This window comes from Accipiter gentilis, chromosome 15 (assembly GCF_929443795.1).
Source record: "Accipiter gentilis chromosome 15, bAccGen1.1, whole genome shotgun sequence".
NCBI lineage: Eukaryota > Metazoa > Chordata > Aves > Accipitriformes > Accipitridae > Astur > Astur gentilis.
In genome coordinates, this window is record NC_064894.1 from 12,832,067 (window position 1) to 12,848,813 (window position 16,747).

The window sequence follows — 16,747 nt, forward strand, 5'->3', positions numbered from 1 at the left end:
ACAACCACACCACCCCCAAGCTGGGCACTGAATGACTGTGCAGGGCTCTGCCAGGGGGAGAGGATAGGTTGAACCAGCAGTGAAAACAAAACTGATGCGGTGAGATGGATTTTACTTTTCATTGGTTTGGGTTACAGAGAAAGTTGATCTCGCCATCACCATCTCTCAGTCTTTTCAGTAAAAAAAAAAAAAAAAAAAAAATAAAGAAACACGTGGGCAGGTAAGCTGTCCTGTGGAGATGGGCCGGCATCTCTTCCCACGTCGGTAAGGGGAATTGCTGCCAGCCCCGGGCAGAGGGAGGGCTGTGACTCAGTCCCTCGGGCTGACACACGCACGCAACCGGGCTGTCACCTGCCGCAGCGAAAAATAAAAGTCCTCGCCACAACACGGCAGCCACGTGGGAAACGCCGAGTAAACAGATCAATGACACCGCGCGCCCACGCGGCCCGTCACGCCGCTGGGGTGATGAACAAACAAACCTGTGGTCAATGGCAGCGAAGGGGAGAGGTGTCAGAATAACTCGGTTTCATACGGCGCGCTACACTGCAACAAACACCCCCGTCCTCCTCCACCGTACCCACTAAGCACAAGCAGGATGCTCCTCCTGGCCACACGGCCCGCGGTCGCCGCGTGTACCCGGATGGGGATGCTCCGGCTCTGACGGGGCTCTGGGTCAGAAACATCCAGAGAGGGACGTCGGCTCACCGCCCACACACGTGGGCATGCACAGCCGCTGTGCGTGAAGCTACACCAACGCTTTTCAGACCACGCTGAATATATCTGTCCAGATGCCCATTTTAATTTTTTTAAAATTACATACTTAGATATATAAAACTATTTTCACATATAAATATACGTATTTCATTTATATACACACACACACGTATGTATATATAAATAAAAATATACATTTAATCAACAGATATATTTGCAGCAAACACTTATCGAAAGCCGTCCCCAGCCACCCAGGCTGGGGGTGCAGCCTGCCTCCGCTACAGAGGCACTGATGGTGCTGAGGAGCTCCCGATCACACCGAGGGACCGACACAGTGTCGGCAGCGGTCAATGGCTTCACGTATTCTCAACAGGAGGGCAGGAGGAGTAACTGGATCAATTAGCGGCAAAAGAGATTTCCCCTACATCGTAGGTGAATGCTTTTTGGCAGTTCTGAGCGTGACACCCATGACAGGATGCCACGGGAGGCCGTGAAGCTCCCCGGGGTGGGAGATGCTCCACGCGATGGTGCACGAGGCGCAGAGCCCTGATATGTCAGTACCATAAACCGGGTAAGAAAATGCCTTCTCCACTATAAAAACCGCACTCCAACAGGAAAACATACGAGAAAAATCGTGAAATCCAGACATGGCCACATCTCGCATCAAAATCCAGTAAGATAAAACCACCCATGTCCTCAGGTACGGCCATGGCGCTCGGGAAGTGGATTCGGTACTGAGAGTCAGGAGTGTTTGTTAAGTCAATGTTCAAAGGGATGTGACTTTGCCTTCAGAAATTTTATTTCCTTCTTAATTCAGTCAAGTTACCTGACCTTTTGGTGCAGATTTTAAAAAGATGCATTTTTCCCAGGCAGTGGTGGTAGGCGGGTGACAGACCTTTAATCACCAAAATCTGCATCTTAAAACTTTACATTATTTACATCTGCCTACAGATGGTTGTAGGACAGATTTTAAGAAATCCTTTTAAAATTTTTTTGAAATATTCTGAAGGACTTATAATTAGCAAATATGAAATTTGTGTGCAGAGGTTTCTGAGGTTTGGGTTGCCTTTTTTTTTTTCCTGAACAAAGCACTTAAAGGCCCCTGCTGAATTCTCAACACTGCATAAGCAGTACAAATTAGGACAATTTATTAAGACACAGAATGCCATTGATTGGGGTGTTATTTTTGCTACTTTTAAAGGAAAACACACACAGGTAAAACAAAATGAAGAAACGTGAGCAGAGTGTGGAAATCGATGGGAATCGCTGCCCGCCTCCATTGGGATGCCAGCAGCCCTGCCCCAGCGTCTGCTCCAAGGCACGGCCACATCCCCAGCACCCAAGCAAAGCCCCATCCGTACTCTGCCATTAGCGACCGTGCGGGATAACAAACCGCGAGCTGCTCAAAGCACAGCTTCTCCCTAATTCCTGTACTCCCTCATTATAATACACGCGGTCTAACCTGCCCAGATTTAATTCCCAGGGGACCTGGAGAAATGTTTTTATCTTGGCACACGCACCGTAACAGGGGTTTTGCAATCTGCTCTGTCAGAACAAGGAAGATACCTTCTGCTTTGAATTCAAACATCAATACGTATTATTTTTATGGAGATCACATCTATCCAGCATCCTAGTAGTATTATAAAAACTAAATAATAAACGGAAGGGGGGGAAGGTATACTTGTTTATGAAATACACTGCACCCTGGGAAAAGCAAGAAGAATGCAGTTGTTACAGCTGGGTCGACCTTGTGCAACTGCTTTTTCCAACAGGGCTAATTAACAAGGGAAAGTTTGCTTCTTTCTATGGGAATTGCTGTAACAAGGTAATTGTTACAAGCAGAGTTTGTTATCAAAAAAAGCCAGACAGCAGGAAACACTGAGAAATTAAGTAAGCAACCAGCAGCTTGCCCTTGCATCTACCTCTGCCAGCACAGATCTGCATGCACAATGGGAGCAACACCAGCCCACCAGCCTACAACCTGCGAGGTGATGCACATGTTTTCTAGGAGTTAGAGCACACATCGTGTTTTAAAAGTCTGGCATATCTCAAGCACACAACCACAGTAAAAAAAAAAAAAAAAAAAAGTAAAAAAAGCACGTATTTGATGACAGCTCCTATGTCCTTACACAGGTTTTCAAGTTTATTTGGCCCTCAGACCTGATTTTACTGTTGGAAGTGGAGACTTCTGATTCTTTGCAGCACAAGAAGCAGCAAGACAAAACTTCCTATGCACTTCTTGGAAAGAGAGAGGTTTTTTTCCATTTATGTCCATTCAATTTCTGGCTGCTTTTCCAAGTCCCTTAAGAAGGATGCCATTTTTAAAGTTAGTTTCTCTGAAAGGGTTTTTAATAGTGAATTTGCAAGATGCCTAATGGTAACCTTTTCAAACATCATGAGAAAAGCCTGCAAAAAATTGTGAATAAGGCTTTCAAACCTCATGGCAATGGTGCTAAGTAGGATTAATGAACAACGAATTGTTTCTGCCTGCCTAGCTGTTACAACTCATACTTTCAAGTTTTCTTCCCTTAAGACAAACACGAGAAACAAGTTTCAAGCCAGATCCAAAATTTTCCTGTAGTCAGAGGATTCCTGCTATCAGGGGTTTGATTAATGACTGCACCATATATTGCCAACCCCACAATGAAATGGCAACGCTCTCCCTTTTTCGGAAAACAAAATCAAACCAACACCTTGTAAGGCCTCTTTAACAGCAAATGCTGTTACTACCCTTTCTCCATTGCCTACTACTTCACTATTATTTTTGCTGATATATATCACACCAGAAAAATTTTCTCCTCTCTTTAAAAACTGAATTTCCATATGCATTAAAAAACCCTGTCCTCCTTTTGCAATAGACTTTTCTTGTTTTAAATAATACTTTTAGTGTCACATAAGTAAATAAAGTACCTCAAATGAAGGTATAAAACTAATATAAACTCTTCAGTTCCAAAGTACTCCTATTTTTTTCGTAGTATTACAAATTACTTCCTAAGATTAAAAATGGTTTTCGTAGGCATTCAAGAAAAACTGATCAGCAATGAGTGCTGTGGTCAGCTTCACTGCCCTGTCTTGATTAACCATTAAACTGTGTTGCAGTGAACAAACAAGGGCAGGAACATGCACAGTGCCACACTGTGAACACAATTTTGTATTATCTCTGGCTCAGGCGGCTTTTTGCCGAGCTGCTCTATACCACCATCAGAAAGATAAAAACCTCCTAACCACAACAAGATTTGTTTTTTTTAAAAAAATGAATGCAATAAAGTTGTGCTCAAGCCTTTTTCCAAACTTGGCAGCTCTGGAGTGCCCCACCCTCTGGACAGCACAGACCACCACATCCATGCCATCCTCATAACGGTCCAGTGACCTCTTCCCCCTGCAGATCCATCCCAGAATTAGGGTTGAAGCGCTCCCAAGTTAAAAAGGGTCAAACCAATTTCTCTCCTCTAGAATAACCCACCAATTCCGTGCCAGGCTGCTGCCATGCGAGGTTTCAGCGGAGGATTTAGCCATGATGGGGGAGGAAGCGTGTGCACAGCACCAAAGGTGCTCCCCATCTTGGGAGGAAAAATCAAAGTACATAACAAGCACCAGGAGCTACTACCCAGGCTGAGGAGACAGGAAAGGATCTGCAGCCCCTTTAAGCCCCTTTGTCCCTAGTAGATCTGTGCATGGGTTTCTCCACCCTCCTATAGCCAGGTGGAGCAGGTAACTGCCCCTGGAAGGAGCTGGAGGTGGCAATGAAGATACTACTGCTGCTTAAAGAGCCTTCTGCGGCAGCAGGCTGAAAGGAGAAGCAGCGCCAGGGTTCCTCGAGGGAAGTATTCTGGAAACCCCAAAGGAGGCGGATATGGGTTTTACGATGGGAAAAATACAGGGATGCCTGCAGTCCTGCTGAGCAAAGGATGGCCTCCAAACCCGCAGGGAGCGCGTGTGGCTTCGGCACAGCACACCGAGGGAAGTGTACGCACGCTTCCCCAGTTGTGGAGAAAAATGAAGCATAATGAGGGGGATGGGGTGAAGAGAAGCTATTTTAAGTACTTCTTGCTATGGTTTACTGTGGTAGCAGAACACTTAGAAAAGCCTTCAAAATGACAATCACCATTTAGGTTAAAAAAGCAAGTAACTACTTCAATAACAATTTATTCACCACCTAATGTTTGCTGTTGAATTACAGCTTTTACAGTATTCTTCTAAACTATGATGTTTACTGCCTCTACCTTGCCTCCCCAAGACCTTTTTATTTTCTTTTTTTTTTCTTTAAATAGAAAGGAATTTGAATCATGACTTACATGTAACTCTTCTAGGTTCTGCGCTGGCTAAAATGTTCTCACGATGCAGGGAACAGGATCAATGGAGAAATTAAGGGGCTGCAGCAATCCATTAAGAAGAGGCCCTCCAATGCTTTGTAGGGCAATGTTCTGGCAACTCAGTCAATAGCAACCTAAAATAAAATAAAGGAAGACATTAAAAAATGCAAGTACTGAATCTTCACAAAACCCCTCTTCCCCCCGCCCCCTTCTAATTCTAAAAATTGTTTGAGGCCCTTTTTTTTGAAACGCAGAAGGTCTTTATGTCAAACATGACAATTACTTTATGCCCAGTACATACCTCCTGTTACCTTTAAGCTGTAGACACCTTACAATAAAGACTATGTTTTTCTTGCATTCGTATAGCACCCAGACATATGAGACCCCGGAGAAGAACTACAGAACAGATGAACTAACACTTCTGTGATTATTCTACCAGACCATCCTGCAGGTATGTGCATACTTATGCACACATACCAAGAAATTCTTTACAACGAGGGTGGTGAGGCACTGGCACAGGTTGCCCAGAGAGGCTGTGGCTGCCCCATCCTTGCTGGCAGTGTCCAAGGCCAGGTTGGATGGGGCTTGGAGCAACCTGGTCTAGTGGAAGGTGTCCCTGCCCACGGCAGGGGGGGGGGAAATGGATGATCTTTAAGGTCCCTTTCAACCCAAACCACTGTGTGGATCTATGAAACTGCACATCACACCAGAAAGCTGTTCCAACAAAACTAGCAAAATGATCTAATAGACTTTAGATAACAATTAATACTGTTTTTGACAAAGCTTTGCTTTGATTTTATCAAGGAATTTAAGTTAGGAACATCAAATTTGCTCCTTTGTTTCTGCCTTATTCTGGGGAGCTTCCGAGAAGAAACGCCATCTGTGTAGTTTGGTATCCTCAGGTTAATGCTTTGTGTGTCATGCTCCTCCATCTGCCCTAAAGCAAAGCTACCTGTCACGCCAGTCCGTGTCAAAAGAAAACTGGACAGGGAGTAAAAGCTTCGTGTGCCCACAGCAAATTAATCGTGCTGCCGCTGCCGTGCAAGGGGCTCGGGGCTCGGTCCCCGGAGGGGAGGCTCTGGGACAGGGAGGGCTGCTGAGAGCAGAGCTGGGGCCGGGGGGGCTGGAAGAGGGGGCTCAGCGCCGGAGTCCCAGCATCCGCACACAACCCAGATCCCACCCAATGCCCAGTCCCCGCTGGCTCCAAAAAGGCTTCCCCCACATAGCAAGGAAGCGGTCATACTCTGAAGTAGCTGGGGAGGAGAGTGGGAAGGAAATCCTTGTGGAAGGAGAAGTAACTAGTTTTAAGTTACAGGGATTTTCAAGTTGAAGTTTTCAAGTTGCCAGTATCCAACACTTTACTGTTTTCCTGGAAAAAACATTCGAATGCTTAACTACTCTTCACTTGAATAAAGTTGGCAATTGGGAATGGAAAGGAAGATGATTTCCTTTTGAACAGAAGGGGACAGCAGCAGTACAAGCAGTGGCATGTATCTATCTTCCCAGGATCACTGTAAGGGCTGTGGCTGCAGAACTACCACAAACTAAAGCCAGATAAAGGAGTAGGTGAGGGGAAGGAAGATAAAAGACAAAAGTTTAGATTTTTTTAAAAACTCCTATTATTCTTCTGAAATCTGCAAAATTAACTCTTCAGTAAAACTTATGGTTTCTCAATAAATGTCTACTGACTCCACAAAAAAGTCAAAAAATAACACAAATGAAAGAAGTTTGTTGGTTTTTTGTAAGTGTGCGGTTCCTGCTAAAAACGTTCAATACCTTCTGAGCACTGAGGCTACAGCATTTTACGCCAAGCCTTGTAGAGAACTGGATCACTTATGAAAAGTAGGTTATTTCTTCTAGATGGCAGCCTCCTAGATGATATACCAACAGATGTTCAAAATACTACTACCTTTAAGGATTACCTGTATGGGTACTTGAAAAGAATTATGAGGCTGTGCTAGGAACACAATGCTTGTGTCTCTTCAGTTTATATAATTTTCTCCAACAGGTCGTAACATTCATTGACAGACTGTAAGAGGACCAAATATTTATGGTCACAAATATACATTATCTAAATTGCCTATAAAACTAAAAATATAAACTCCAAATCTATTCAGTCATAAATCACTGGCCCAACAAAAATAACTGTTGCTTACTCAATGACCAAAGGAATAAAACCAAGGAAGGCTCTGTGTTTTCAAGGACAAGTTAGTTTTCTGAGCTAAAATTGCACTTGCCACAGCGTATCAGAAGGAAAGGAGAACAAACAGAAGCGGGGAACAGGGAGACAAGAAAAAAAAGGGGGAGAGGAAGACTTTCAGTGCCATGCTTTTCTGAGAAGGTGTGATTGATGGTCACTGCTGTAGAAAGCATGAGGCTGCATCCCAAACATTTCATTCCCTTCTGCAAATGTCTCACTCCATATCTCGCCCCATGTTCCCTAGATATTCTTGCCCTATGCGGGACGATCCAGCCAGCATCAGGTTTTACACATGATCTAAAACATGAAAGCAGGAATCTCTCTGCCCAGGGGTCAGCTTAGGGTAGAATGAAACCTAACCCCCCGCCTACGCTCAACATGAGGGCTTCTTCATGCTTCCCATTCGATAAAAGAATTTTCTTTCTGAAACAGGCAAATTATTAAAAGCAAAACTGTTGCTACAGCTGTAAACTTACAAGGAATACAGGAAAACTGAGCTTATATGAAATGAAGAGCCAACAGTGCATCCACTGAAGAGAGTTTCAGCATTTTAACATGCTGACTGGCCAGGCTTAACAGCATGGGAAGAGCTGGACCAGAGGCAGGGGAGGATGCACTCTCTGCTCCAAGGCTTGCTCACACCAAGGTCTCAGGTCTCAGCACAGACCTGCATACATGGGCAATCAGTTACAGGATCATGAGAGCCCACAAAACCATTCATCTACATCAACTTGAAGACCCAGCTCCTGGACTCGTAAGGGGTGCAAGGAAACCTTATCTTTATTTTAAAATGAAGCACCGGCCTTCACAGCTGCAGAGAAAGCTAGAAAAACAACGTCACTTCGAACTGGACATTATAAGTTGTTTGTTTTTAAACTTACACTGTTTAACAACCTCTTGTACTTATTTGAACCAGGTTACCTTTTATCCCCCTTTCTGGGGGCTTCCAGTACTGCTTGGTGGCTCAAGTTAGCACTGAAGAATGCAAATGTGAAGGAAGATGTACCAGACACCACAAATGGCCGAAGGAAGCATGAAGCTAAAAAAGTACTTACTTCAAGAAAACACCTTCCAGCTTGGATTTCTGTTATACGGAGGGTGCATTTCAAAGAGCGGTTTTGTTGTTAATGTAAAATAACAAGAGCTTTGAAGCTTAAGAGGAGGAAAACTTTTAAGTTCTTCAGTTTGCAGTGAACAAACCAAGAATGATGATTTGAGAAGAGCACAATGAATTTACCTAGGCATTACTCCATTTAGCATGGAAGCTGTTTCAGACACAGAAAATCGCGTAATCATGCTCAAGAAAACCAGAGAAGCTGGGCTGGCAATGAGGGAGGCGAGCAACAAATACACAGTGGGGCTAGCAAACACACCAATGTTCACAATGGGCGTGTAAAATTAGGGCTAAGTAAAATGAACCCACATGACAAGACAAGCTGGTGAGCTTCTCACAGATGTGGACAGGAGAAAAAAAATATTTAAGGAAGGCTGCACACCAGCAAGCAGGGAGAAGTGAGCACAGATGTGCAGAGCTGGTGTCTTCTGAAGCGATGCCTCACTTGGTGGAGTGCAACGCTTCTTACACAAACGTGTGCAGAAATTCATCCCAGCGAAGTCAAGGATCCCAGTCTGTTACATGCAATACCATCATAGATTAGCAAACGTGTTTTCTTTACGTTTTGTGTGGTTTTGAGTGAAGTTGAAGAATATTTCTTTCTGGTTGAAACAGCTTCATTGGAATATTTGTAGCTTGCAACTGCTTGAAGGATTGCCTGAGGCTGAGAAGGCATTTGCAGTACTCCTGACATCTAGTGCGGGATCTCTCCCTGAAACCTGTAAATTAAACCCAAGATGATACCGATACCTATGTCAGAAAACACGCACGGCCTGCTTTGCTATCAGTGCATTTAATTTCCTCCTAATAACCTGCTCGGTTCTTCCAACGAGAAGGAACGTGCTCATCCATCACTCCTGCTTGTGCTCACATGCACTGTTTGGCCAAAACCAGGAGTCCAAAGGGCACAGCAGCTTCTTCCCCGGTGCCCAGAGGTGGGATGCAGAAGACCACCACAACCGAGGAGGTGTGGACCAGAAGCAGGGAGCTACCCACTCAGGACCGCGAGGACCAGCTCTGCGGTGCGTCCCTACCTGGGCAAGCTGTGTCAACAGTCAGCAGAGATGAGATTGAGCTGTTTGTTCAGATAATGGCAAAACAGCGCGAGGAATCAGTCTGGCTAGAAACCACGACTGAAGTCATCAGGAGAAGCAGCAAAATAACTGCTGCTGACTAACTGAAGGGGAAGGCAGTGCTGCTGCCCTGCGCTGGCCAGGGAAGTGCTCCAGGGTCTGCAAACTGGATTTTCCCCAGCTACACTTAACAGCAGCAGCTGAGCTTCAACGGAAAACCCTCAGAGGAGCTGGGGGATGTGCATGGGGGGAATTTTCCACCCCCTCTTGTCTTCTGGTTGCAGTTAACTCTGTGACACATCAACCAGACTGGGCTGGGAGAGGGGGGGAGACTGTAGTTCAAGAGCATCACCACAGGAACTTGTAGATCTTTTTATGTAAAATCTGAATGACGTTATCATTGGAATATACTTGACATAAAATAAAGCCACCGTTGAAAATATTTTATCTTGGTGGTATGACTCATGAAAGAATGGCTAGGTGGAAAAGGAAAGTTAATATATGCTGTGAGAAAGACCCCCACACAACAACATTATCAAATGACACAAGATGAATATTTATGCTCCACACAGTAAAACCAATACACAGCAAAAGTCACAGCCTAATACTTTGTGTCAAATCTGATGAAAATTCAGATATCTGGCTTATTTCTCCATAAGGACTGGAAATTTTGGTTAATATGCATGCGAAGAGGAGAAAATAAGATGGTTCAGTGACAAGGATGAAACTGCTGCCTGGCATCTTGAAAGACAGTACGGGACTAGCCAGCGCTGGGTCACTCGGGTAAGGATGCTTCCCAGGGCGGCACGAAATGATGCAGCTGCACCAATGCACGTGAACCACGAGAACACATGCCTGCCCTGCCAAAAGGATGTTCCCGCGTTGAACAATTATCAGAGTCAGGCTTTTACTGCTGATTTCTTTTAAAAAATGCAAATTGAGAAAACAGTTAACATACAGAATGAAAGAATGGGCCACAGTCAACCACAAAAACTCCCCATAAGGTTCAACATCTGGGAAACAGATAAGTAAATGCTGCGAAAGATGAACAATATTTAAGTATTAACACAAATGGTTTTTTTGGGAAGATTTATCTGGCGTCTCTACCGGTTTTCCTCCAAGCTCTAATACAAAAATAACTACGTATAACTGCAACTGGGAGACATGGCAGCAGCTCCACATTGCTCCCTTTTTTCCTCTGTACTCAGAAACCCCCTACTGTCTTACAACATCACACAGACTAATTTTCAGGTGATTTCAGATCAGGGTGAAGTCAGCAATGCATTTGCCAGTTCAGAAAGTTCAGTCAGTGGTCTCATTTTCATCAGCCTGTGAAATGAGGACATACATGTGCAACATGAGGGTAGGAGAAATACAGCCTTTCTCCGAGCTGTACAGCTGGTCCCCCATGCTCTAGCATGAAGTGAAGGAATTATCCCTTAGCTCATAGAAATGCTGAATGCAACAGTTGCACATCAAACTATGAAGAGGCAGCCGATGGAGGTACGTGTCTACCAGTAGCCTGCGCAAGCTGTGGCGAGGCTGAGAGTTGGCCAACGCTGCGTCTCATGTCAAGGAGCTGCCTCTTAGCTTCTCCATCTTCACCTTCACACCAAGCAGGAGAAAGTTGAAAGACATGAAAATGTTTTGTGGGTTATCTTCAGTGGTTGTAACGAACAGAAAAAGAGAAAGGCAGAATCGTGATGGGAAAGAGCTTCAAACACACGTTCCCTGTTGGGTGAACTCAAGTCTGTTTAACAAGAAAAGCCAGAGAGGCCACGCACAGTAATGCTGAGAAAAAGGAAATGGTACTTCATTTTAGCCAGAGTCATACATCTTACCAGCAAAACGGTGAGCAGGGGAATTTTTATACACAGATAATTAGTTGCAAGCTGATATCGGGTTTACTGTGCTGTGCACTCTGCATGTGCAGCACCTTCTCAACCCGCAAAACACCGCGTGAGGCTCTGGCTGCCTCGCTGCTACTGGCTTCACCGGGAGCTGTGTGGACAAAACTCCCAGAAACCCTTGTAAAAAACAGGTGAAGTGGAGGTGGATATTTCTGCTCCACAGAAATCTTTTGAGGTGAACCCAGAAAGATTTTCTCAATAGGGGAAAATGCACCATGCTTATAAATGCACGCCCCCTGCTACAGGGAAGATGGACCAACAGGACACCTTGTCACACCATTAGCACCCTCGTCTTCTGGGGTACAGACGCCACTCATAGATCCTGCAGAACAGGCAGCTGAGTCAGGGAAAAGGCTGACCCACTGAAGCAGAGAAAGAAAGCGTGGTCGAGGAAATCCATCAGCCAGAAGCAGCTGCGGAGCCGCCTTCCAAGGACTAAAGTCAACCGGGTGTTCCCACCAGTTCCCGGTGCTGGGAACAAGGCAGCCCACCCAGCAGCACTTGTTCCTTGACATCTTGCTCCGTTTCAGAGCACCGCCAAGGACTGCCGCTAGCGACAGATGTGAGCAAAGACTCCGCCACGTCCAAGAGTCAGGCCGCGCTTCCAGTCCAAGAAAAGCCGCTTTTCGGTTTCTAGATGAGACGGTATACAGGGGACATGTGCCAGCAGCATGCCGGGCACGCTAGGTGCTGGCGAGTGCCCCCAGAACTTCTGATGCTACCTTTGGAAGGGACCAATATGGTCTAGAGGAGGAGGTCTGGAAGCCTTCACCCCCAAAAGATACCTGAGGTTAGAGAGCGGCCCGGAGAGACGCCTCGGTGAGCAAGAAGAGCCGACCCTGTTTGCAGCAGGAGCTCCGAGGCTACGGCCCCCGCAGGCTTGCCTTAGCGCTCCTAACTACTTTCTGCCCATCTCCTACTCTTTTTCATCCCCAGCCCAGTACAAAGGGGCAGATACACTGCATTGCTCAATTGTGCTCCTCTGCTGGTCCGTAAGAGCTGGAGGCAGATTAAGGCTACGGGGCAGACCAGCTCCACCATCCCCACAAGCTTCGTCTGCATGGGGTTAAGCAGCAGCTCTCTTGTCCAAGGCTCAGTTCTCTTGCTACCGTATGTTAAACCGAAAGACCAATCTGTATTTACTGCACTTAACTACAATTATGGGGCTTTTTTTAATCATTCAGCCTAATGGCATGCAGCTGTCACAGAAATCTTTGAACACATCACTGGCTCTCTTTGAGCTCATTAACCAGAAAAGAAACCGTAGCCAAAAGACGTGAAAGGATGGGTCCAAATTTCAAACTCTCAGCTGAGCAAAGAATTTCATTCACAGGACTGTATGAAATGGAGGGGGGGAAGAAGGTTCACAACACAAACAAAGGTTCTGTTTACTACAGATATGAACAGGTGAAACTCTCTCTGTCGCTCGGTTTAAGAATCAACCAGCCTCAAAGCAGTGCTGACGGGTATTACAGCTGCCACACTGATCTATGTGGATGCCAATTTTCATGTCATTTTTCTCTGGACTGGAATCGAGGGAGAACCTACCAACAAATCTAACTTTACACTGAAGAAACCTTCTTGTGATATTGAAGAGCACAGCCACTTCACCCGAACTGCTTCTGTTCAGTGCGTTTCTTTGGATAGCATAGTTCTCTTGGTTTTTTTAAATTCAAGACAGCTCCATGTATTTGCTTTTATTTCTAGCATAATGTTTACTATTCCAATCAGAACGTTCTGTAATCTCATCTAAATGTTTTATTATTAATTGCTGCACCCCACGCCCCACCCTTAATAATTATCCCCGGGAGAGGTAAACATTTCAACACGAGTTACTTTAGTTAAAGCTATGAATATGCATTATTTATTTATTTAGGTAAACAGTCATTAAGAAAAATCACCCAGATTGTCTTCTCTTTGAAAGGAGCACTACTTCACCAGCCTTGCCATGGAAGTTGCAAGTCCCTTGAACACATACATTACTTTGTCCTCCTCCATTTACATTTGTGGGCCTCAGACCACGCAACAGCTGCCAGGAAAGCAGTCCCTACGTTGTCCAAGGCCGTGTAACAAGGCCAAAGCATCCAGAGTCACTCTCAAGGATGAGCAGCAGGTACCCCGATGCCAGCAGAGAAGAAAGCATTATCATCTTGGGTGCAGGATGAGGACCAGAACGCTGCTATCTATCACCCAATATGCTGATTTTTAAGTTTTTTTGCAGCAAGACCGCCTCTACTAACATCAAAACACTCATGACCCCCCCGCTGCTCTCTCTCCACGGCCAGAGGGCTATGTCCTTACACACCGAGGGGCTGTTACTACCACGGCCTCTCCATTCTAAGCTGGGGAGCAGCCAGCCCCAAACCAATGAGTGTTTGGTGCTGGAGCAGTCAGATAGCCCCGTGTGCCATATATATAACCTATGCATTGGGTAATAAGCAGCTGAGTGACTCTACTCCATTCCTTTGATTTCTGCCTCAGTATTACACGACCTCAAATACTGCAATATCTCATCCTGCCTAATACTTCCACCAACTTCTACCACACGCTGTGGCAGAATCAGGCAGCACCACAGGCAATGAAGCCACTTACAGAAAACTCATTTTTTAAACCAAAAAATTAAGACACGTCAGACAGTCCTGACGTGTTGATCATCCAGCCTAAAGATCGCACCGGCGCGACAAAAGAAGAATCAAAATGTCTCCCAAAGACAAAGGGATTTTCGCAGATCTAAAATTGTGAAGTAAATAGATAAAACTGCGGTCTGGGCTTTGTTTCAGTTTTCAGAGCTAATTTCCGGCCACTGTTCAGAGAAATGCTTTGCATTTCCATTTCTGACTCACCCATTTTAACAAGTGTGCTTGCTGGAATTACTAAGCATGGGATCTGATCAAAACATTTCGCTTTCTGAATCAAAGTGCTTTTCAATTTTATTGATGCGAACTCATCTATATATTTAATGTAGTGACTGACAGGACTGGTGGTGTGCAAGTACGGTCCAGGCACGCGATGCGATGGGTCAGAGGACCCCTCTCCCATTGAACATCCCACCGAGGTATGGGGATGCTTCCCAAACTCTGCACAACCGCTCAGAGCACACCGACGCCGGTCTCTCGCATCCCGATCACAAAATGATACACGCTCCCAGAGACACGTTTAAACGTCGGGTATGAATGAAAAGCATTCCTGAAAAGAATCTGTTGTGAAACCGAAAATCGGAGACCGCCGCTGCCGCTGTGCCTAAGTTGAGTCATCAGTTCCCTTTACAGCCTAATAATTGACACTGCCTTGATCAGAATGACTGATCCGAATGTTGGTTTGTGTTTGTGTGTTTTTTGTTGGTATTTTTATTAAAAAAAACCAAAAAAATTCTTATGTAAACAAGCCGCCTGTCATCTCACAGGAGTGTTTGTATTCGTCGGATCATGGAAAACATCTGTCAAAAACAGATTTCACTCTCCTCAGTCAACTGGGTAGGGTCTGAATCAGACTGTGTTACAAAGAAACGAAATCCAGGTCTTGTTATGGAAAAAAACACACTGCCAACTCTCAGTGGAAGCACTGATTTTATTGCATTTTCTTGGGATTAAATGCTGCAAAGATTATTAGAAGAGTTCCCTCCTTCCCTTGTGGGATCTCTCCCCCAAAGGAAATCCTGGCAATTTAAGAGCTGCTTTTCTCTCCTCTTCCTGCACTTTTCCAAAATGAAGTACCTTCCAGGAAGAGATAGATAGGAGAAGAATCAAGATTCAGTGAAATTTCAGAGCATGACGATTTCCCACCTTTCAACACCGGTACTTGGATAACAGAGTGATTCCCCCGCTTCTGATGCCTTCAACAAACAAACACTCCCGCACATTTGCATCCCTCAGGTCACACCTCCCCAAAACGATTCATTAACTATTTTCACATTTTCTAAATAGGGAAAGATCAAGTGAGGCTGCAACTGCCTCTAGTGGTGCTTTCTGAAGAAAAGGTGAAACAAAACAGGGTGGTTGCTACTACCAGGGTAAGGCTGATGCTAGACAGTCGTACTGTGGGTCTTCTGGCAGGGAATCTGCCCTGGAATAGCAAAATCATTAGAACAACAAGAAGAAAGAAACCAATGGGAGAAACAGGTGTGAGACTTTAACAGAAAGAGGATTAGTCTACTCCGCTAGCATGAAAATGGAGAGATGACTGGGGCAGGAGCACCAGGCTCAATGGGTACCACCCAGGTGTCAGGGCTGGGACTGAACACAGAGCCCTGTTAAATGGACCAGTAATTTACAGATTAAGGGGACAGTATCTGAAACATTTAACAGCGGACGCATGGTCTTACTAAAAGTATGTCCCTGGGTAGGTGAGAAATTAATGGCTGTATCTACATTAGCCTTTGTCTGTAGACTGAAACCGCCAGTACTGTGGTGCTGACGTGATGCCCAAATTTTGTGTTTTTCCTGGCAGTAACTCCAGCCGGGCGCTGCAGGCTGAGTGCCCACCAGCAGTTGGAGTACATCAGCAGCACTGCTGGATGCACAACTCTCAGCTTTCATCAGTAACTCATGGATTACACAGCAAGCTATTAATTCTCAAAAACAAGGCATGGAGATAGGAGAACCTCAATATACTTTGGAGGAGATGGAGGAGGATGCATCTAAACACTGAGTACTGAGAGTAAAACAACGGTAGATTTTAAAACAAGACGACAGACAAAATCCAAAGCTGTGGAGGAGAAGCAATAATGAAACAAATGGCATAAAAAGGGAAAAGAAAATTATTTACTGGCTGAAGCTTACATTAGATTTTATTTCCCTAACTGTCGTAGATAGTTGGACCTGAAACTAATACTTAGAAGTATCTGCAAAATATTGTACTCTGTCTCCTTTGAATTGGGCAGAAGTGGATTTAAATTAAAGTTTTGCTTTTCAGTGACAAAAAAATCTTCATGCAAGCAATTTACACAGCTCTTTTGAAAGAAGAAATGACTGCAGAGCTACACGTATGAAACAAACCTATGACAATACTGAACAAGGTGTAATATCAACTGTGATTTAGAAATAATGTCCAGAAGCATACAGCTTTAGCTCTGTTCAGCACAGAATCCAATGAGTATCATCAACCTTGCAACAGTTTTGGGGAATCTCGTATTTTTTGTGAACAACTTTCACCTACTTCATCTGAGAGAAATAGACAGCCACACCCAAAATGTGACAAAACACACTATTTCGGCCAGATTTGGGAAGAGACTGCATTTAGCACTGGTTTTATCTGCCTGACCTAGGATAACACCTGCTTTTGACCGCGACTTTTATAAAATTTTTGAAGTTTTATTATTCCAAGGCACAAGGGTGGCAATACAAGGACAGAAAAAGCAGAGAAAAACTGAATGGGAATTAAAAGCACTTTGCACTCTCAGGCCAGCAAGCAAAAGAATCATATTT

The 16,747-nt window shown here is 44.8% G+C and overlaps 1 protein-coding gene across 1 annotated transcript in view; it reads right to left on the bottom strand.

Annotated features, from left to right (window-relative positions):
• BACH2 (BTB domain and CNC homolog 2) overlaps window positions 1-16,747 on the bottom strand; it is a 192,180-nt gene that overhangs the window by 82,793 nt on the left and 92,640 nt on the right. Inside the window, exon 4 of the mRNA XM_049818335.1 lies at window positions 5,010-5,161. The gene's annotated coding sequence lies outside the window, so the exon portion shown is untranslated. The remainder of the gene's footprint in view (window positions 1-5,009; window positions 5,162-16,747) is intronic.